Source organism: Stegodyphus dumicola, chromosome 4 (genome assembly GCF_044657685.1).
Source record: "Stegodyphus dumicola isolate Sdum_Otavi_A_Nest chromosome 4, ASM4465768v1".
Lineage (NCBI taxonomy): Eukaryota > Metazoa > Arthropoda > Arachnida > Araneae > Eresidae > Stegodyphus > Stegodyphus dumicola.
In genome coordinates, this window is record NC_140771.1 from 127,278,784 (window position 1) to 127,303,648 (window position 24,865).

The 24,865-nt window shown below is 34.0% G+C and overlaps 1 protein-coding gene across 11 annotated transcripts in view; it reads right to left on the reverse strand.

The window, feature by feature from the left end:
- Window positions 1-12,000: 12,000 nt before the first annotated feature.
- EndoA (SH3 domain containing GRB2 like, endophilin-A) overlaps window positions 12,001-24,865 on the reverse strand; it is a 316,532-nt gene continuing 303,667 nt past the window's right edge. For all 11 annotated transcript variants that reach the window (XM_085815416.1, XM_085815417.1, XM_085815419.1 and 8 more), the window contains one exon: window positions 12,001-15,079. The gene's annotated coding sequence lies outside the window, so the exon portion shown is untranslated. The remainder of the gene's footprint in view (window positions 15,080-24,865) is intronic.

Below are 24,865 nucleotides of genomic sequence, written 5' to 3' on the forward strand. Positions count from 1 at the left end.
GGCAATATATTACGCCTGACGCACCTTGGTAGGGTGAGTTTCATGAAAAAATCATGAAAAGCATCAAAAAACCTCTAAGAAAAATTTTTGGAAGGGCTTTTCTTGACTTAAAGAACTTATAAAGTAAATATAAAAATACCTGATCCAAAAATAATACCTGCTTCCAAAAATACCTAATGTCTCTACAAACTAATGACTATTCTTACAGAAATTGAGTTAGTTTTGAATCCCTTGACCTCTTATATATATTCATAGTGAAGTTAAAAGAGCCAAAAACCCTTACACCTGCCCATTTCTTGCTTCCAGGGCAGGACAACTTTTCTTATCCTGTACATTTCGGCCAACTTTTTCAGAAATGAACTACTATCAGAAACACTTTAACAAGGAGAAAATTGTATTTTACTAACATTTTAAAACAAATTTGGAGAAAATGGGAGTAGAATTAGCTCTTAGTGTTTCAGTCTGCGCGTAGTTTTCTGAATCCATCTTCTGAAAAGAATCTTAAAAAGGGTGAGGTTGCATAGGAGGGGTCGACGAAATAAAAATTATTATGGCCTCTAGGAATTACAGAAGTTTATAAAGACAGAGATGGGTACGTGCGTTCATATTTGATTCCTACTTCTCAAGGACTTTATCGAAGGTCAATCCAATTGATTTATCCATTTGATATTTAAAGGTTGTGGTTAATATTTATTTATGTCGTTTCGTATTAATTTTCAATGTCACTTTCAGTATTGATTTCTATTTATATTGATATTTATTATATTGATTTATATTTATTTGAATATTTATTATTGATATGTAAATTTGGTGTACTCTTAACACAGTATAGGTGGGGTGTGTTGCAACTTTTCATTGTAAGAAGGCGCTGTTGTGTCGAAAGAGAATATTCTGTGTTTATGTAATGTAACAGCTGTAGCGTCCCCTAGAAACTCAAGATTCAAGTGAATGTCAAGAGAGTATAATGACAATTTTTACGAAGACTGAAAGTTTTATAGCAGTAACTATTTCTTTGTGACCGAAAAAAAGAAATACTTTTGGAAAATAATTACCAACTTTCGATGTCACCAGAGCTGTGATGCACAACCTAACACGTTATAGGAAAGTTGTAGTACTAAGGAAGTTGTAGTATACGAGAAGTTTCTGAAAAAATTTGGAAACAAATAAAATGAAATCATTCCTCCATCTTGGGAATTAAATCATAATTACGGGTTTATATCTGACGAGAATAGTGAATGATAGAGAACTCTCAGCCCCATCTAGTGAATAAATTAACCACAAAATGTGCTGTGTACACTCAAGCATTCTCAGACAAAATGTAAGGTTTCAAATAGCATTGGCTCTTTTTGCTCGATGCTTTTCTGTTAATAGTTAAATGGAGTAAGCTGTTGTCTGAACAGTTCAGAAGCGAATGCTATAAAGTTCATCTTAATCAACTGACAGTTATTAGTTCATATCTGGGGACTATGGCGAATGGTGGAGCACTCCTCAGCTCCATCGAATCAATAAATCAGCCACACATTGTGCTAGGTGGACTCAAGCATCCTGCAAAATGATATAAGGATGTTGCTGAATAAATCCCCCCTTTTGTGCAATACTGGTAACAATTTTAATTCCAAAAATGAGCAATAATACTGCACATTAATGGTATGTCTGTAAGGAACAATATGCGTTATGATAATCCATCTAGACTGTATATGAGAATCATTGTAGCCTTCAACAGCTGGGATCTGGATGAACTGTTGATTTTTGAGGCGATCTATAATGATGACACTTAATTGGTTGGCACTTTAGTTCGTATGATCTGGCCCATGTCTCATCCAGTTTAATGACACAGATTGAAGAAAATTATACTTCACACTTGTAATATTCCAAGTCAGTTTGAGAAGTATTTTATCGCAGACATTTCTGCATTTCCAACAATTGTACTGCTCCTGTTTTGAAAGTATTGTGGTTGCACAGCTTTCGATCACCATCTAACACAACACTATTCATTTCATCCCGGCACATCCGCATAGCGTTACAAAAGAAAAGTGTTTGCTTTTAGGTGGATGAAGTATCCAACTAAAGTGCGGTATAAGTGAGAAAGCTTGGTCCTACTTCATACCCGACAAACACTACTGCCACTATCAAAGTTGCAACCCGTGTATTAACATTGCATATAGAATACTAATAAAAAATTTCAGTAATGAGAATATATACGGTTGTAGAGACAATAGAGTTTTTTTTGGAAGCAACAGAGTTGAAGAATGAGCAACGACTTCGCCGAGAATCGAAGATTTTGGGTGTGAAGAATCATCACTCACCACCCTTTTAGTTTGGGCGCCACTGTAGAGACATCAGGTAATTTTTGGAAGCAGGAGACTTGAAAAATGAGCAACGCCTTCGCCGAGAATCGAACCACGGACCTCTGAAATACGCGCCCAGCGTGCTGACCACTAGATTACGAAGGCCTGCTAAGAAGGCGGAAAAAATATCTTATATACTCCCCGTTTTAAAGGGCGACTGGGGTTTAGGTGACCCAGTCACCAAATCCTGGGTATGGAAAATCATCTTCCAACACACTTTTAGTTTGGGGGCCACTGTAGAGATATTAGGATTTTTTAGAAGCAAGAGAGTTGAAAAATGAAAAACGCCTTCGCCGGGAATTGAATACGCGTCCAGCGTGCAGACTACCACACTACGAAGGCGTGCTAGTAAGGCGGGAGATATATTGTATATGAAGGCGGAAGATATATCTTATATTATTCTTAAATATCATTTTTAAAGCTATTGCGAAAGTTTAAAAATGAGATTTAAGAATGCCATCATATTTGCTTTGGATAAAAAAACATGATAAAAGTGCCAAAAATACTTTTAGAATACAGCAGCAAGAGAAACGCTGCTGTGACAGAGGAGAACCTGCTAATGCTGAGGCAAAAATAAAAGGGCACAGTGGTCATCGATACAAAGGGCGTGAAGAAATTTTGGAAAAAGTTAAGAAGATTGTGCTTTGCAAACGTACTTCATTAAGACGCCTAGCTGCTGCAGTGAGAGAGCACTGGCAATCAGGGCCGGCGGAAGCGGGCCTGCAAGACCTTCTTCGCAGGCGGGTGCCGAGCAAGAGAGGGGCGCCGACCAGCCAACGACACAGAGGTGTTTTTTTTTTTTTTTATGCGAATGAATGTGCACTTATCGGGGAAGAAAGATAAATGTACCATGAATGCTACACAGGACAGGGACCATGAGCGTTTGCGCCCCCCTTACCTTTCCTCGCCAGCCCACACAAATACCTTGCCACCCAACCATCAGTCCATCAGTCGTTAGATACAGTGCCACACAAAGATGTTCGAGTTCCAAAAGTCGTGGGAATTCATTCTGTGAGTAAGTTTAATCTAGGTAATACCGTACACCAACTACACCCGCAGATATCGTGCACTACTCAAAATAACCCTTCTGAGCATCTAGTACCATATAATGGTCATTTTACATGTGTCTATAAAGCCACGTGTTATGTATCATCTACATATTCCTTCTGCGTATTTATTGAGTGGTTGGCTAAGAAAATTTTCGATGTAAAATAACCTTACTACTATTGGAAAAGAAACATCCATTTGATGAAGCACGTACTTATTTTATTTTACTTAATACAATTTCTATTTATCTTTATTTAATCGATTTTATTATATTTTTATTTAAAATGTGTACAGTGAAATACTGCTTCTTTTTTCCCTAGAAAATTTTTCTGAGGGCGGGAAGGAGGGGAATTGATTAGCCCTTTCTATAGCGACTAATTTGTCATTTCCCCATATGTAAGAATGAACACAGGTGCCAACTTTTCATTTTCTTCACGGGAGTTGGAGAGGGGGCAAGATTTTCATGGACGAAAATTCAAAGTCGTATAAAAGAGGATTTATTTTCCTCTTTCGTGGTTAAGCGGGTAGCATCGGTCTAAGTCCAAATTCTCAACGTTTATATAATTTATTTAATGACTAGACTCCCAATCAAGCATCTTGGTGTGTTCATGCACGTGTTTGCACAGAAAGGCAAAAGGGATGTAAAAAGCCGCTTGAGGAGCTTACCATTAAGCACGTAGGCAGGGGCCCCGAGGTAAAGAACTGAAGTTTTATATTCAGTTATTTTCGAACTTAAAAATCATATTGAAAATACTACTTATTATTTTTGTTAGTGTTGCTAATAACGAAACATCATTCTCCAAATTAAAATTTATCAAGATATATTTACGGTCAAATATATCGCAGGAAAGGCTCCTAAATCTAGCGTTGATTGACATTGAAAATGAAATTTGTCAAGAGATAGATGCAAAAGAAATTATAGAAAAATTTGTAAGTATGAAATGCAGAAAAATAAATTATTGTCGAAAAACTATTAAAAAAATCAACAAATGCTTTCTTAAAAACTTCCTTTTCCTATACAAAAATTTAAAAGGGGGGGGGCGTGACTTCAGCTATTTTGCAGGCGGGCGCCGGATAACTTTGCGCCGGCGCTGCTGGCAGTGATGCAGAGAATAAAAAAGAACGTACGTTGAAGCGTCTTTCAAGTACCATAAAACCTGAAGTGCAAGATAAGAACACATGAAAAAAGCAGTGCTTCGCTTTTATAACGTGCTCCCGGAATTCATTACTTCTGCCAGAGAATTTATTAATGAGGCCCAATAGCAATAAATAAATTACAAATTAAATAACATGTATATATATAAAATCAAAGTTAAATAAATCTTTATGGTACTTACGTACTAATTATATTTATGCTTTGAAATTTATGACACAGCAAAAAGAAAAAAAAAAATTAATCATTTCGATACAAATAATTTATGCAACTAGGACAACTGTTTCGATATGGAAGAAGCATTTTTTATGTCATGCCTTCAGAAACTCAAAATTTTCATTATGCATCCTGTCACATGCATTTTTGTGATATTTTGTTAGAATGCAAATGTTGGCATAATCGAATTAAATATAATGACACTTTGCATTACTTTTAAAAAGTAATTCTTATCCTTACTAAATACACCCTTTAAAAAATCTCCAAAACGGTATCTAGAATCACCTCACATCTGTGTTTCTGAAAATATTACTGTGTTCATGTTTGACAGCTAGTAATTTTTTTAATTCTGACTTAGAATATCTGTCAGATATCATTTGAATGTGTGCGATCATGGTCGAACAATTAGACGTATCGAGTCAGGCTAAAGTGTCACTCAGGTTCCCACAACAATAAGCGTTTCAACCTTGCGGCTAGAGATGGCTGCAAAAGGTGAAAGTGCTGTGCGAAAGTATGCTGGAGAAAATAGGAGAACCATCACATCTGAACAGGAAAGATATGTCACCAGAGTGATGAAAAGGAACAGAATGTTGGTCATATAGCCACAGAACAGGCTTCCATGCATTCCTGGCCAGACAGCCGTAGAGCTAGAGCCTGCCAATGCTACTAGTATTCATGTAAACTCGGCGTCTAGAGGATTTCTACGCTGACGACACACATTTAGGTGACTAAGTATTTATTCAGTTATTGATGGAGATACAGTGATGAGTATTTACAAATGAAAAAAAGGAGTCATAATTGAGAAGTTAACAGCTTCGCCATCTATTAATACGTCTTAGTCGAAAACATAACTGTTCTCTTTCGCTTCCATCGTCCATCCTTCGCCTCACTGCAATGCCGTTAGTTGTGTTGAGTTGTCGCGCTCCTGCTACTCACATTCATATGCATGGCATTCTGTTGCATGCATTCCCTATAAAGACATAATACTCGGGAAATATTACTTGGTGTAAGAAGCATATTCTTTAGGGTTAGCAATAAGAGTCATGTTGTCTGACGAAATCCGCTTCACTATTAAGAGGGTTTCTGCATACTAGCCAGGGTGGACCGAGAGCGAAGAATCAGCATTAGAATGTTCAGGAAACTGATGGATATCGACGAGGAGTGCATCGACGGAACTCTTCTTTATATCTTTGAAAGATTTATAGTGATATCCCATCGGTACTGCATCGAAATTTTCCTCGGTCAGTCCGTTTTTCTAGTCGCGCACATGGTCCCGACTTCGTTCATAGATGACTATTCTCACCCGTATTGGAAAATACTGAACGTATTATATGAACTGCATATTTTCCGGAGACCTGAATCCGATACAGCACGCCCGGGCAGATGAACTGTTTAAAGACAGTTTGGTTTGATTTAGTTGATTATGGCAACGCACACGAGGGCTATGTGCCCAAAGAGAAGGATGGCTTCGTAGAGAACTCTCTAAGGACGACTGGCTCGTATACACGTTACACATAGAGAAAACCACGAAAACGACCACCCGGACAGGCCTACCATGGTTCAGAGATTTTCCGCTCGGCCGCTGGAGGGCTGCTTAATGATAGAACACTTCTCAAATAGTACAGGAACTCAAAACCATCTGAAGAGACAAATAGGACAGGATTCCTCAAGCTGTCGTCCACAATTTAGAGGACAGCATACATAACAGATGGCAAATATGAATTATTGTTCAAGCAGGTCAAACTACGCACTGGCGGATGCATATCTGTCCTTATTTCAAGGAAAATGATTATTATCGTAACTGCTGAAATTCTTTTGTCAGTTTTTATGACGTTTTGCCCTGTGGCGATATCTGCACTATTTTGCATAACGATACTTCAGCACATCTATTAAAATATGCACTAGGGCTTATTTCTTTAAACAATGTCTTTCGTTAGTTATAATGTCAAGGAATGTATTAATGAGATTTTGATTGTCCGAAAATGTGAATAAAATGACTTTTAGTATTCATATTACTTCAAAAATCTCGAACCAGGTTTGAAAATATATCTGTCTAGCAATGATTTACTGTTCTGAAATGGCTTTCCTAAATATCAAGTGCTATGATTGGAGCGCAACTTGCACACTACATGGGACAGCCCTGACTATACAGTATTTCAAAAGCAGACTTCTGCAAATGCATACAAAACTCAATAAGCATACCGAGATCAGAAAACTAGAAGTATATAATCACTTTCTTTTATGCAAAACGCTAAAAGGGTTTTCTTGAAACATGGATTACTTTATAAATGCATTTCTTAGCACTCTGTTTCCGAGCCTTTTCACTCTTATGGAAACCTTATGACAATGTTCAAGCTCTAGGGAACTCCAGCGTCCGTGTAACAATATTTTTATAAACTATATTTAATGGAAACAAAAGAAATGACTATCCATTTAGTTACTTACTTAAAAATGGAATTACATGCAATTTGTATAATTCTAAACATAATTAGGTACAAATAAATAATAAATTTCTTTAGTAAAACAATTTATAAGAAATATTAATGTGAAAAATCTGCGCCTTTTTTTTTTTTTTTTTTTTTTTTTTTTTTTTTTTTGGAACATTATGAATTGCTGGATACTCACTTTCAATACAGAATTTATCCAGAACTGTATGTCATTAAATCTCATTTTCAACGAATCATCCAAGTGTAAGTCACAAAGTAGTTGTTCTTTTTAAGTTAGGTTCTGAGGATGAACGGATTCCTCACATAATCGTATAGTTAGTTCACACGGATGAAAAATAATAATCGGTTTTCTTTGACAGTTCCTCAAGGTGGGATACAATAAAACTTGAAATCTGTTGATATCCATCATTATTTTTTAGTCCCACCAGAAGTTCAGACATATCAAGATTCCCTTTCACATCATCTTTCCAAAAGTTTAATTTTCGTTTATATCCAAGAACCTTTTCACTTGAAGTTAATATATTTTCTCTGTCTTGCAGTAACTTATCCAGTTGATTTAAGTAACATACATTTCTACTAAATAAGCTACCATCTGCACCCCTATTTGATTCTCAAAGCAGTTAGTAGAATCTTGCTTGTCGTTTTGTTGAAAATATGCATTTTTCCCTTTAGCTGAAAAGCCCTATTAAAAACTGCCTGTGCTTAACCACCAGGTTTAGTGTATAACAACAGATTTAGGTGCTCTTTATCTTTGTTTCCAAACAGTTTTAAAAATTCTGGAATGAAGTGGCTTTCATTTAATGAAGTTTACAATTTTTATATCATCATCAAATATCTTTTGTAGCTCATTAGCAACAGATTTTGACATCAACGCTTCTCTAGGAATTAAATAGCATGCGGAAAAAATAATGGCAATTTTTTTTCTTTTAGAACAGTAACAAAGCCTTTTATGGAGAAAACCATAGAAGGAGGGCAGTCCGTACAACTGCAAATACAATTCTTCCAAGAAAGATTTTTTTTCCAGGTACACAAATTATTAAATATATTTATTCCTCTGCTTGTTTTTACAAATTCTTTACAGCAGAGGAAGTTGGTTAAATCATGTACCTGAATTGAAAAATTACCATTTTTCAGTTTATCACACAAAACGTCTTCAACATCACGTTACATACGAGGTATGACACACACAAAAAAGAGACTAAGTGTGCAGTTTGAAAACAGAGTGGAGTTGTCAACAACTGTTTTGGTGACATCATGCTACACAGCTCCTCTATCCACGTAGCCAGTTTCGACTTAACCGACCACACCAGTGGGGAGTACTGCGTCATTGAGTGAACACGTGCCACTGCATTCTGCCGGAAAAATGTCTAATGCAAATTTCTTGTGAACCTTAAGAAATCAGCCACGGTCAAAGCATTTCAAATGTTACCAAGATTTACACGTGTGTTTGAATGGCATAAGCGGTTTTCAAGAAAAAGGGACAGTGTAGTGTAGATGATGATGAACATGCATCATGACTGAATAGGTTCCCAGTAGTCAGACTGTTAATCAATACTACTACATTGAAGTTGAAGTACTAAAAAGACTTCGTGAAAAAATTAAAAGAAAAAAGGCCATAGTTGTGAAGTGATGGATGGCTGTTGCACCAGGACAATGCACCCACTCACACGGCCTCAACTGTCAAACAGATTCTGATGAGCAAAAACACTACTGTGATGGGGCATCCTCCTAATTCACCTGATTTGGCTCCATGCGACTTTTTTTTATTTCCTAAAGTTAAATCTTACTTAGAAGGAACAACCCATTTTATCTCAGCTGAAGAGGTTCAGGCAAAAATGGAGAATCTCTTGAAGGGCTTTCCATAACCTTGTTCCAGAACTGTTACCAGCAATGGCAACATCGAATGCAGAGGTGTGTGAATGCTAAAGGGAACTACTTTGAAGGTGATCATGTCATGGAGTACTAATTCTCTAAGTACAATGATTTATCGGACCAGTCTTTTTTTTTCCTTCATACCTTGTATCACAGATTCATAGACCATATTGTTCAAAAGTAGAATATTTTCAATTTTCCTTACTGTATCTTCTCCCACTGTCTTACCCACTACACTTTTACATGTGGGCATTATCAGTTTCTCCCTGACTGTGTGACTTTTACGTTTATGAGCAATATGTTCTGCTACCAAATAACTTGCTTCCTGAGGCTTTTCGCTATCTGTGAATGTCTTGACAAAAGCTATACCCTTGTTTATTCTAGATTTTAAAATAATCAAGTATTATTTTTCGTATCAGTATGGTTTGTTGTTAAATTTTTTCATTCAATTTTTTTCAGGCATATTCCAATTTTTTTTTTAAAACCATAAACGAGTTAGACTGTTAATGCTATACTGTTAGACTTGTGTTGCATGCATACCCTTGCAATGCCAATATACGGCTTAATGAAAATTGCTAAAGAATAAGCTCCAGTTTTTTTTTTAATTACCTTTTCATTGACTACAACTTTGTCACCGCTGCATTTACTCCCCCCCCACACACACACGAGTACAATATTGAATAAAGACAAAAAAATTATTTTCCCTTTTATAATGCACGTGTAATTTCCGTATTTCTTGCAGAGCCCGGGAAATGTTGCCTTAGCAGATGCATTACACACAAAGTCCGCTTGAATTTATTCAAGCATACTAAAATCTGTAATTAAAAAAAAATATTAGAATAAAAAAATCAAAAAAAGCAGCTGTTTATATGACATATGTTACTGTTGTTTATTAAACTACATTAAACTGATATCTTAATTTTTATCCTCAGTGTGATTCTTAAATGAAGGAATTCAGATATAAAATTTCTTGTGAATCCGTCTTTCTGCTGCTTGTTTAATTACAACCAATTCTGTTTTTCAGTAAGCCTCACTCCTGACTACGAGTTCCCAAAGAAATCTCAGCCAGCAGATGTGCCTGGAAGCTAAATTTTCAACAGCAGGAAATCTACAATAGTATGATGGCCAGCCTATGCTACAAAATGCTCTGTGAAAAACCTATCAACTTAATGTGCATTTGAATTTGAACTAATTTGCATTCCGTTTGAAGCTGATGAAAATAAATATCATGTTAAAGCCTAAATAATAACAAGAACAGGTTATTAAAAAAAACTTTATAAATTTCCAGGAAAGAAAAATGATAATTTTTCACAATTAATTTCAATCTAACATGGATCAAAAAGCATTTTTTTAAAACCCTATTTCAATTTTGAAGAAAAAAAATATTTAAAAATATGCCCAGTATTTATTTTTATTTTTGCAAGGACATTTTACCTAATTTCAATTTAACATGAAGGGGGGGGGGATCACCTGGTTTTTTTTCTAGAATTTATTTTATCTAAGAGGGTTCAAATGGCAACTTTTCAGGAACAATTTCTGAATTCTAAAGAAATATTTCTAGTCAAGCGAAAATTTCTATAATTTATAATTATAATTGTCACTTTTATGATCACATTTTCAAAGCAGTTTTACTTTTAAAACTGGACTACATATATTATACATTTTCTGCACTAAAATTTCTAAACAAAAGTTACACTAAGCCATAAAAAGTATTTTCTCTTTATTGTATGAAATACAATGCCAAAATGTTTTTCAAGTGATGAAAATTATTCAAGTCTGAACATGTAAGCAGGTGAAACTTAATATCAGGTGAGAATAAAAAATATTTACATGAAAAAGCACAAGCAAGTCACTGGTTTGTAAACGCTTCAATTTTTTTTTTTTTTTTTTTTTTTTTTTTTTTTTTTTAAAGGATGCTAACTGATATATTTATCTAATTTATGCTGATTTATAAAATGTAAAGAGTGTTTAGATAAACAAAAATCCTATAAAGAATTAATTATAGGCTTTGATATAATCTGAAAACCATTTTTATTTGTACTATGGTTTGTAACACATGAAACTTTTTTTTTTTTTTTAATACACATTGTACTTTTCCTTTGCACATTTTTTGCAGGAGTTGTTTATCATGTTAAATCAGAATTGGATATATAATACTTTCCATAGAAAGTGTTTTTAACTTATAAATATTCTAAGAACATTTAAAAATTTCGTATTTTAATAAGTGCTTTTACAACATTCACTACGGAGGGGGGGGGGGAAGAAAAAAATCTGAAAGCTTTCAGATTTTATATCATCCCCAAAGAGGCATTTTTAAAACATTTTGTGTGTTACTTTTATTCATCAAATATTATTTTCTTCGCACTTAAACCAGAAAATTCACAAAATATTTGTTTTTTAAATATGCTCTATATCTTTAGAATTTCCGATACGCAGTCTTGGCACGCTGGAGATAAAAATGTTTTTTCGTACAGTGTTGCCATTTCTTGCTTTAAAATCACTGAGTTTCTCAGTAAAACATTCATGAATGCTTTACAAAATATAAAATACATAATAAACCAAATTCCAAATTTGGAAAACCTTTCAGACGCACATAATCAGGTGAAGACGAGTGTTATTCAAAATTTGATGGCTCTAGGTACTGTTGTTTGATCACAATGTGAGAAACATACATATATTTAGGCAAATTCTTCATTATTTAATTTCTTTAAATATAATACAGGGCTCTAATATTTGGTGGCAACAATTTAAAAAGTGATTTGTTACTTATAGTGAATCAATGCAAAATGTCAAAACGAAATTAATAGGCCATCTGGGCAAATTGCCCCTTTAGGCTAAAAAACAACAGATCTTCATGAATTTTGAAAAGAAAATAATTAAAGTGACATTCTATGCAACCAAGAAAATGAGAAATCGATTTCAAATTCAATAAATACATGATTTATTTTTTACTTTTATTCAAACATTCATAATGCTTTACAACTGGAAGTAATAACATCTGATCAGTGATGATATATTTTAAATATTTATTGCTGAAAATAGTTGAACAATATTCCGTTGAAAATGAATAACATACATCAAAATTCTGGAACTGCAAGTCCTCTAAGAAAATGAATCAAATTATTTTGCCTAGTTACAACAGTGAATAAAAATAATATCCACACAAATAAAATGATCTAAAACATTTAAAATGGCACACATCATTCTTCTATGAGTATTTAATAATTACTTTTCAAATACCTGTAAAATTTAAAAATTGCTTCAAAATTGTAAAAGACATGCTTCAAAAAGTTAAGAAAAAATATAGATGACAAAAGATGATTAACACAGAAACTTTCCTGTATAACAGTTTTGACTTCAAATCACATTAAGGAATTTCATGCCACATTTCATTCAGTATAATGAAAATTTAATAAAATACTTGGCAACATATATATGATACATAACATATTCAATAGAGAAACAAAATAAAGCCATTATTCAAATAATTTTTGGAAATTTAACAGCTTTGAAACTGACTAGCAAAATTCATTAAAAATATCCTGAATCACTGCACATATTATGTGCTTAAAAATGAAGAAAATTTCAATGCCAAAAAGGCAAACTGTTTGTTGCCAAGATTCTATGTAATACCATCTATTCTTCCATTTTCATTTTTAGCTTAAAAACCACATAGGCTTACTTTATAAGTTGTAGGCACAACATTCCAAATTAAGGAAAGTTAATAAGACACCTAAAAGGCAAATGTTAACAATTATCCACAGCACCACTAAACATTTTTGTCTGCGATACATTTGGTATTTTAAAGTTTCATTTAGAATTAGAATCATGTACCATATAACACTGCATTTCACAACAAGCACAATGATAAGCACAATGCTACATCAAGAGAGTTTGGAAAACTATTTAAGTGCAAACATCTAGAGAAGTTGTAAGATAGGACAGGTAAAAGGGTATGAAATTTAACTGGAGTTGTGTCATGAACATGATTTTATTTCCAACATTTCACTTTACATAACTAAAAAAATAAATAAATAAAAATTTTGCTACAAGTAAAAACATAAATGGTATATCACAATATTTATAAGTTTTGATATATCTTCAAGTTTTCTAATATCAAATAATCAATAAAAGCCATATTTCAAATGAAAATCCTATTGTGTACATAAATAGTACCAAATTTCTATTGAAATAAGAGTATCAATAAAAGAGGAAAATACTTTTCTTGGTAACTACAACTTTACAAAGAAAACAAAACATGCTTTTTATAAATAATTGTACAAACAAAATTTAAAGTACTATTAACTGGATTTACACATGGGTTAAATATGTCGTATAAATTCCTAGAAAATGATGGAAATTCAAAAGAATTTACTACCAAAAAAATTTTTTTGCAACAATAATGCAATACATAAATGTAATATTTATTTTCAGAAATTCAATTTATAGCTCTTATGCCTTATAATATAAATCTGAAAAGTATTTACACAAAAGTTCAAATAAAGCATTTCTAACTTTCTTATGACCGGATGTGGGCAAGAAATTGTACAAGACACATAAGTATATTATGGGAAAGAAATTGGAAAACAGCAAACATAGCTTGGGACATACTATACAAACGATTTTACACAATAGCAATAAATATGAGTATTAATTTTCTGAAGTTAAGTGCAAGACTATTATATTATGTAAACAAAAGTGGCAAAAGAAATAAGAATTGTAGCTAAAAGTTCCAATAAATAAAATTTTTGCTTATATAAAAGCAAAGTTACATAACAGTTGGCTTTTTTTAATTGGAATTTTGACTGTTTTATGTGCATAGATGGTACAGAATAATGTACCTTTTTTTGCTAAATGATCTTGCTAAGTTTTGCAAAGATGCTAACATTAAATTTCTACATAAAGTGTACTGATGCCACAAGAACTACTTATTAAATCATACAAAGTAGCCATAAGCAAGTAAACATTAAAACGGTAGCAGAATGCATAAACCATAAATTAATTATTAAAAAAAAATATTTGGTCAGCAAAAATATTCAAAACTATATGAATTAAAAGAAGTGGACCTGCCACATTAAGCACAAACTATGCATTTGTTTCATACAATTTGAAAAATAAAATTTACTTTTAATGATTTCATATTCAAAATTTAGAGAATTTCATAATTATTTGTAAGCTTAAATAAAATGAAATAATTTAGATAAACTACAACCTGAATGCTGTATAAAATTTCGGAGATCCCAGTTCATGAGTGCACAGCACTAAAATTTTACAAATTAATGAACAGTGTTTAAAATTAATATTTTACAACATCTTACAGATTTTTCAAAAATACTCTTGAAGCTAGAAGAAAAAACTTTTCCCCTCCCTAAAATTTGACAAATTTCTTTAAAAAAACTTTTTCAAACAAAAAAACATATGAATGACATTAAACAATCAATATGGTGTCAGTGTATTTCCTTAAAAAAGACTTTTAATTTCAGAAAGAATTTCATATATATAATTTGTTTGAATATCACTTAAACTCATACAATAACACAACAACACCAATAAGATAAAAGCAATAATTTTATTAGAGGACTAGTTTTTGGTCAAAACATATGACTGAACCGAAACTTTTAAATCTGCACATGTTTAAAATGCTTTTTATTTGCTAAAAACATGTTTCATATTACTGGCCAAAGAGAGTCTATGGTAAATATATATTAATAATAAACAAGAGACATCACAATAAATTTAGGATACATATTTGAACTTTTCGAACACAGATGAACTACCTAAGTGTAATCATTCTTCACTTTTTTTAAAGGAAAATAGTTTACAGATTTAACATGCTATTACAGCATTATGCAGTACATAATACTAAATATAAAACTAAAAGTCTTTGGCATGGCTTCTTTTCTTTTTTGTAAAACCAAAATACAAACATAAGCATACTCCAGAAACTACATCTCGTTGGCATCTGTTTTTTCAATAGTAGTTCCCAATGAAAACTCCTGTACGAAAGAAATATTATTAATTCAGTATAGTTAAACAGAATTTTCCCTCACTTTATGTTATCAACAAGAACTGTTTCTCAAGAATGCTAATCCAAGCAAATTAAACTATTCGCTTTTTAAATTTTTGTTTCAGAAAAACATTTTTAAGTTTTCAGACTTCATTACATTTCCTGAAAGATGTAATGTTCCTGTACATATAATGAAACCACTAACCAGGATAACAACTTAATTTGTTAAAATTTATATTATGCATGTGTGTAAAATATAAAAAATATTATGGTTTTGCTCTGCATGAACAGGCAACCTATAATTAACTTTCTAATGATGCGCAGGAATTAATTTGGATAATAGACAAAAGGATACATACAAAAATAGCAATCTTTCTTGTCAAAACTGAAGAACTGTTATGCACATGCTTGCTAAAATTTCATGCATTCTGAAAATTTGGAAATTTCCATGACAGTAGTTTTTCTAAAATGTAAGTAAGATATTAGTAAACTATGCATACATTAAAATAATGTAAATTTCACTTATATGTGCCAGACCTTCACAGTCCCAACTTTTTTTTTTTTTTTTTTTTTTTTTTTTTTTTTTTTTTTTAAGTCTCCTGACATTCAACAGAAAATTCAGCACAAGAATTTTAAGGAAGCCAATGAATTTTTGCTACAATTAAACCAGGGGTTTCCAACTCTGACCTATTTTCTTTTCTCACCAGCCATGCTTTCAATAAAAAATTTTTTAATTCGAGTTATAAATTCAGAATACAGCATAAAAATTGAATATTATGTCTTCCTTATTTACATGGTGTCTATATTCATTCTTTTTAAATCCACTGCAATAAGTCTCTGTCATGAGTCTTTTACTACTATTCCAGTCTACCAGTTTGAAACTGAAACATCCTGAGGTAAAACATATGCCTTCTAACACAATGACAATTCCCTCACCGCCAAAATTTAACTTTTTGCGGTCGTATGTCCACTCTCAGCCACCAAAGCCTTTTTACCATTCCGGTCGTATGTCTGCTCTCAGCCACCACAGCAAGGAACTATATGAATCATATACTGTATGTATTCATGTATCAGTTAACACTTTTTCTATATGAACCTCAATGCCTAAAGAACCTATTCACGAACCAATACAGTGCTCCATCGATTGCAGATAACGTAATCTAATCTAAACAAAAGTTGTGACCCAGCATTCACCATGCAAGATGCAGTGGCGAGTCAGTCTTCTTTTGAACATAGTGAAATCGACAATGTTCGACGATACCTTGTAGAATTCCAAAGAATATTTTATAAGTTGTATTTAGCAGTAATTACACATTCTCTCTTCTTAAAATATTCCAAAATAATTCCCCAAATTGGGGGAAAAAAAAAATTGTGAAAGTGTTCGGTGAACTAAAAATAGTGATCGAGAGTTTTATTTTGGCCTCTTGAATACTGACTCTGATAGAGAAAGTGATAACAATTGCAGTGACTCTGATAGTGACATAGTTCCCGTGAAGCGACGAGTAAGGCAATTAACAATATCCAGCAACAGTGAAACAGAAGAAAATGATTAAAATGAGAATAGTAAACATAAATGAATTTACTACTTGGAGAGACGTTATGTACACAGATCAGCCACAATCAAAAACTAATTTTTCGACGGGATCGAAGACTGTTGAACCGAATGTACCCTTGAATTGCACGGAACCTTTCGACTTTTTAAAACTCTTCTTCACAGACACACTGCTTGAAAAAATTGTACTAGAGACAAATAAATATGCCCAAAATAAAATAGAAGAGCAGAGCTTATCAGCTCGATCAACGTGGAATAAGTGGAACAATGTGACGAAGGGGGAGTTAACAGCTTTTTTGGGTGTAGTCCTGAACATGGGTGCTTTTTTAGGTGTAATCCTGAAAATGGGTACTATACCAATTCCTAGCATGAAATATTATTGGACTAAGGATTATATTGAAAACATACCATTTTTTAGCGATATGTTTCGGAAGGAAAGATTTTTCCAAATATTTTGGATGTTACATCTGAATGAAAATGTTACCACAAATAGAAATGTATTAACAAGAATCCAAAAAGTGAGCAACGTTCTGGATTATATTGGTGACAAATTCCAAGCGTATTTTACACCAGATAGAGAAATATCCATCGATGAGTCTGTTGTGAAATTCAAGGGCAAAATTAGCTTTATTACATATAATCCTAAAAAGCCCGATTTATGTATTGTCAGACACACATACAGGATACATATATGCTATGCTTCCCTACTATGGAAGCGTTACTACAGACATTCTCATCCGTCCAGACCTCCCTGTCACTTCCAAGGATTGTCTTACAATTGCATCACATGCTGTTGACCGCAAATCCCGAGGCAAAGGGATACTACATCTTTACGGTATATTTTACATGGATTCCATTAGCTCAGGAGCTTCTAAAACTAAGTTGTTATTTAACTGGTACAATTAACACAAACAGGAAATATGTACCAGCTGTGATTAAAAAAAACCAGCTGTAACAAAAAATAATACTGTCGCTGCCTACCGATCAGGCGATATTCTATTGTTAGTGTGGAAAGATAAAAGAATAGTCACCATACTAAGCAGTTATGATACATCGGGCACAACAATTACAGAAAGAAGGAAGAAACAAGCTGGGACCATCAACATTATCAAACCAAACATTATTATAAATTATAATATGAATATGGGAGGTGTGGATAAGGCTGACCAATTAGCAAGTTCATATTGTTTTATGAGAAAATCGTGCAAATGGTGGTAAAAACTTTTCTTCTGGGGATTAGAGGTTTGTGCAATAAATAGTTACATTTTATATAAGGTGTCAGCTAGAAGAGAGAACAGGACACCTATGCCACATTTTATGTTCGTCCGAAAATTGGTGGCACAACTGGTAAGTGATTTTTGTGACGGAGCAGATTCAAAACCAGGAAGACCATCGACCTCCTATAAGGAAGAAAAACTTAATGGAAAACTGCATATATTGCGGCATCATGAAAATGTAAAAAGTAAAGATTGTAGTGTATTGTAACAGCTTTACATATTATTAAAATCTTGTAGTTTAAATAATTTAAATAGATGAACATTAAGGTATTTGTTAATGGCAATATTTGAAACCAGACTCGAGTGCCACGTGCGACTCTCGCACGAAGAATGTAATTTATTTTTAAATGTTAGAATATGTTTTCTCTTCTTGTTTGTATGTCGCCATTTTTTTAATGTTAAATATAGTTTTTTCTGTGTTCCATCATTGGAGTTACTTCATTTGCCAAGAATTATCACAGTCATAATTATTTTGGAGGCACCGACCTAGATCGAATAATCGTGCGTATTTTTATTTTATTTGTTCATCATTGAAAGTAATATTAGTGATACCAGATTATTATTTCCTGTTAATTTTGAATTGTCTTATTTTATTAGTTCATGAGGGAAAGTAATTTTACTGATACTAGGTTATTAATTCCTGTTAATATTGAATTGCTTTATTCTATTAGTTCATCACTGAACGTAATATTAGTAATACCAGGTTATTACTTCCAGATGATATTGAATTGCCTTACTTTATTAATTCATCACTGAACGTAACATTAATGATACCAGGTTATTGCTTCATGTTAACATTGAATTGCCTAATTTTATTAGTTCATCACTGAACGTAATATTAGTGATATCAAGTAATTACTTCCTGTTAACATTGAATTGCCTTGTTTAGTTCATCACTGAACTTAAAATTAGTGATACCAGGTTAATGCCGTCTCTGCTAGAGCTCAAAGGAAAAGAGAAATATCTAAAAGCGATGAAGAGAAGATGAAGGAAGAAAATTGAGCAACCAGAGATATCTTTGAAGAAGTTAAATCACCGGAATTAAGCGTGAAAGATTTTCAAGAAAATTTGAAAAACGATAAAGAAATTAATATTGAGAATCATTTTGCAATGCAGCGTTATCATCATCTTTCGGCTTTTGATTTAATATCAAAGCCGCTGCTAATAGACGAAGAAAACAATTGTTGAAAGCAAATGACAACTGAATATTATCCGAAAGGCACCGATGAGCTGAGGAAAGGCTTTGCTGTGAATTATAGCCGAGGAACTGGTCCACTATGGAAGAGATCTAGGTGCCGTCAAGAAAAAAAAGGAAGACTAAATCATTCTCCATTTTTTTCTATTTAAATGTGGTGTAAAAGTATTTGTTGAAAACTTAAAATTTTGGTTTAAAGTTTAGAACTTATGGGAGAAATTACCTCTTCTTAAAATAATTCAGAATGCCAAGCTTATAAACCTTCGAATTTTACAGAACTTTTCCCTTCAGTAAAAGTCTCTCCGTTGGGGGAGAGGTTGTAACAGCTTTACATATTATTAAAATCTTGTAGTTTAAATAATTTAATATGAAATAGAAAATTATTGCAAAGAATGGGTGATTGGTCTAGGAGTTAAGACTTTTGATGAGTTGCTAGATTTGATGGTGCTTGACCAACTTAAACGTCGAGTTCCTCCTGAAATTCAAGATCATTTTCTTGATGAATGGGTAGAGATGATTTCATCTAAAAAATTAGCTGAAAAACTTGATGCCTATGAAAACGTTTGCGGAAACTTTCAAAAAAGGCCTGTAGTGGATCGGCAGAAAGAAAGATACAATGCACTAACTCAAGGTAAATTGAGTTCAGATAATAAAAATAAAACTGAAAAAAAATTGTCATCAGGACTTAATTCGCAAAGCTGGTTTCATAGACCTAGAAGTCCACGTCCAGATGATAAATATGAAAAACGAAAAACGCCATCTGTGATTGATGCTTTCTTACAAATTTTCAGTCGTATGGGTTTCCCAAAAGTGATCCAAACAGATCAGGGGACCTCTTTCGTCAGTGCTTTGACAGAGGAATTTTTGGAGTATTTCGGCATTAAACATGTAAGAAGCTCTGTGTATCATCCGCAGAGTAATCCCATTGAGCAATTCCATAGAACGCTAAAAAGGGTGTTAAGAGTCATATGTATAGGAGCGACTTCGGATTGGGAGAATTATCTACCATCAGTTCTTTTTGCTCTCAGAACAGTCACACATGAAAGCACTGGTTTTACACCAGCAGAATTAGTTCATGGCACAAACCTACGAACGCCAGTCACTTTACTTCATGAGCAGTGGCTAGAACCGATTGAAGAAAGTAATAATGTTGTCAGTTACGTTTTCGAACTTATTAATCGAATGAAGAAATGCCAAGAACTTGCCGTGGAAAACATGAAAGAAGCTCAACAACGGAGGAAAACATGGTATGATCAAAACGCAGTGAAAAGAGAATTTGCTAGAGGAGATTTAGTTCTTGTTTTATCAACGAATCATCAAAATAAACTAGAAGTACAGTGGAAAGGACCTGGAAAAATAGAGCAGAAAATTTCAAAAACCAATTATATTGTAAGTTTCGAGGAACAAAATGAGCCAAATCAAGTATATCACATTAACATGATTAAACCATATTACAAAAGACCAGAAATGATTAATATGATAACTGAAGTGGAAGGAGACTTAGAAATGGACATTCCTCGTTTACCTTCCAATCCAAGTATATTAAATTTTTTGGACATCATAGAGGAGAATGAACTCGAGAAAAGGTTGAAATGCGAGCAAATAGAAGATTTACGAAAGATTTTATGGAAATATTATGGTTGTTTTTCAAATAATCCTGGACTAACAAACTTAGTTTGTCACGATATTGAGCTATTAAATAACGAACCAATACAAATAAAGCCATACAGACTGTCACCCTGACAGACTGAAATTCTCAAAAGGGAAATACAGAAAATGCGATCTTAAAATTATAGAGCCGGGAGAATCGGACTATACATCTCCCATGATTTTGATAGAATCTTCATCAAAGGATCCTCAGCCTTGTATTGATTATCGTAAACTCAATGCTGTTACTAAAACTGAATACCATCCTTTGCCTAACATTGAAGAACGTATCGAAACTGTAGCAAAAGCAAAATATATTACCCTATTAGATTTATCTAGAGGCTACTGGCAAATTCCGTTAACAGAAAGAGCCCAAAGATATGCAACATTTGTAACTAGTTTTGGAAGTTTCAGGCCTCTACATTTACCCTTTGGATTAAAAAATGCCCCACATTTTTTTAGCAAAGTTATGACTAAAGTCCTGGCTGGATGCGAAGGTTTCGCTGTACCATACCTGGATGACGTTGCCATTTACTCAGAAAACTGGGAAGAGCACCTTAAAAACTTCTGTTCTAGAGAGAATACAGAAAGCAAATTTACGACTAAAACTATCAAAATGTAAATTTGCACAAGATCAAGTGAGATACCTAGGCCATGTTGTGGGACAAGGACAACGAACCCTGGATGAAGTAAAGATCCTGGCTGTAAAGGAGTATCCTACACCTAAAACTAAAACAGAAGTACGTGTTTTCTTAGGACTGGTAGGGTATTATCGCCAGTACATACCGAGATTTTCGGAAATTGCTTCACCCCTCACGGACGCTTTGAAGGGGGTAACAAAAAAAGGAAATATACAATGGTCTGAAATATGTGACAAAGCTTTTAAAAATTTAAAAGAGTTGCTATGCAAGAAACCAATTCTGTATGCTCCCGACTTTGATAAAAGGTTTATTATACAAACCGATGCCTCAGACAATGGCATGGGTATAGTACTATGCCAATTAGATGATGAACAATGTGAACATCCTATCTTGTATATAAGCAAAAAATTTACTAAGTTTGAAAAGAATTATTGTACTACTGAAAAGGAGTGCGCTGCTATCATCTACGCTATCAAGAAACTGCATTTTTATCTGGATGGTCAGCAAGAATTCTTGATTCAAACTGATCATAATCCTTTGGTCTGGCTACAATCCAACGCCAAATGTAACTCTAGATTGATGCGCTGGGCACTCTCATTACAACCTTATAATTTTAAGGTCATTCATCGCAAAGGATCTTTTCACAAGAACGCAGATGTTCTGAGTAGAATTAAGTAATGTAATAACTCTTAGTGTATGTAACTAAGTTCAGAATTTATTTTATTATTTAATGTATGATCAACTGATGTATTTGAACGTCTGAAATTTGGAAACTTATGAGAGAAGTTACCTTTTCTCTTTAAGCAAATGAGCAAGCCGAGCTTATTAAACTGTCAAATTTTACAGATCTTTTCCCTTCGGAAAAAGTCTCTCCATTGGGGGAGAGATTGTAACAGTTTTAATATCGTTATTAATCTCTCGTGCATTTGAAATAGATGAATAATAAATAATGTACAGATTACTGGCAATATTGAAATGCAGGCTCGAGAGCTGCATGCATTTCTCGCCCGAAGCATGTAATTATTTTTTTTAAATAAGTTTTTAGAATATGTTTTCTCTTCTTGTTTGTATGTCGCCATTTCTGAGTGTTAAATAAAAGTTATTGCTGTGTTCCATCATTGGAGTTGCTTCATATCGCTAAAGAAGTATCACAGTATGTTCAAACAGAAAGATTAAGGGTGGAAGGCACCAAACCAATTATTGTTGCGATACTTGCCCAAAACTTATTATCGAAAATCTGGCCTGCATGTTGGAGAGTGTTTTGAAAAATATGTCATGAAGGAGAATTATATAACAATTTTTATACAAAAACATATCACTAGATGAGTGTATTGAATAAAGATATATCTAAAGTTCACAAAAGAATTATTAAATCTTGTTTATCCATCGTGAACTTGCATGTTATGTACCGCTCTATCGACGGAAATTAATTCCGACCAGCATGATACCCATCTCCAAATTTAATCTGACCATAAAGGGTTAATAACCCTCAACATTTACTGATTTAACTTTAAACGTTCTTTTGTCCATCTGTAGTGTACCAATTAAAGAAATAACACAATTAGCAGCTGATAGGATGCCAACAGTGTCAAACAAAATTCATCTAAGCATTTCAGGATTTTCACCACGTAAATCTTCCTTTACCAAAAGAATGAACATTCTGTGTCATATTTCATTGATACTTCAGTTTTCTTTGCACTTACTAAAATTTGCTTTCACAATACTTTTTCATATATGCAAAAGTGCTCTTCTTTTCCTATTAAAATTTAGTAATAATGTTTCTATAAATATGCTGTTTCTTTGAAAATTTTCTCTTCATACTGATCTTCAGACTGACTCTTCAGATCCATGTTTTTTTTTTTTTTTTTTTTTTCACATTAACAGTGCCACAGCTGAAAAGGAAGGTTCTGATTAAGATCTGAAACTAGTCCACCAAATTTACTCATGCAATATTGATTCCTGTTGCTTAAAATTGTATTCAATGGTCATTTAGATTCTGTCTCAGTAATGATCACTGAGCTGATATTTCTGCCACTACCAGCATCTTACAGCTAATTAACATACAATCAAGGCTTATGATTAGTATTAGCACCTGATCGCCTCTAGCAAGCATAACAAGCACAATAGTATATTGCTGTAGTAACGAGATACCCTAGTACGTTGCACCTCTAGAAATACCAAATGGTATATTTTGTTAGAATACTATACAGCCTCCCCACAACTAACAGCAAATCATTTGCGAAAAGACAAGGTAATTCTTTGGCAGAAAAATTCCCACAATCTTGCAATGAGAGATTCTGGGAGACATACGAGGAGTGGAAATTTAATAGTGGCAACTATTTATTTACAAGGAATACAAAAGTGATTCATGTCACCATGTTTTACAGTCCTTCAATATAGTTGCCAGCATTGTGTACAACCCGTTTCCAACGATGTGGAAGTCGCAGAATACCTGTAGCAGCGCCTGTTTTGTTGATAGTTTGAATGGATTGGTCTACTGCCGCAAGAATCTCAGGAACAGTTTGGAAGCGAGTGCCACGAAGTGGTTCCTTCATCTTAGGAATTAAGTCATAGTCACAAGGGCTTAGATCTGGGAAGTATGGTGGATAGTAAAGCACTTCCCAGCCCCATCGCTTGAACAAATCAGTCACAGCTTACGCTGCATGCAGCCGAGCATTGTCATGCAAAATGAGAGGAGCGTTCTGCAGAAAGTGTTGCTGTTTTTTTCTCAAAGCTGGTCAGAGATTGTGCTCCAAAAATTAGCAGTAATACTGCGCAGTGACGGTCTGCTGTGGGGAAACGGTATGTGTTAGGATGACACCATCACATTCATACACGAGAATCACCATAACTTTCACATTGCTGGCGTTTTGACAAAATTTCGAACATCGTGGTGACCCGTGATGACACCATTCATTTGATTGGCGTTTCAGTTCAGGCTGGTACGAACGAGCCCAAGTCTCATCCAGCGTAATGATACAGCGTAAAAAAGCATCTCCTTCACGCTCATAGCGCTCCAGGTGGGTTCGGGCAGCATCGTATCATAACCATTTCTGCATTTTTGTCAACTGATGTGGAACCCATCGTGAAGCAATTTTTCTCATGGACAGGCGTTCCTTCAGAATGTACAGTACAGTCGTATGCGCTAATCCTATTTGTCCGGCCAGCTGACGAATCGTTTGGCGGCGATCACTGTCCATTAGTGCGGCAACAGCTTGCACGTCTGCATCGCTGACACTCGGACGACCTGGCCGCAGCATGTCTGCCATGTTTTGGCGTCCTTCATTGAATGCTTTCACCCCATCTTGCTACAGTTCTGTAAGACAATGCAGATTCCCCGCAAGCCTCTTGAAGCCCTTGATGACACTGTCGTGCTGTACGACCTCTGGCACATTCAATTTTTATTCAACATCGGTGTTCTTGTTTTGAAAACATCCTGACAACACTTACTTTAGACCGCAAG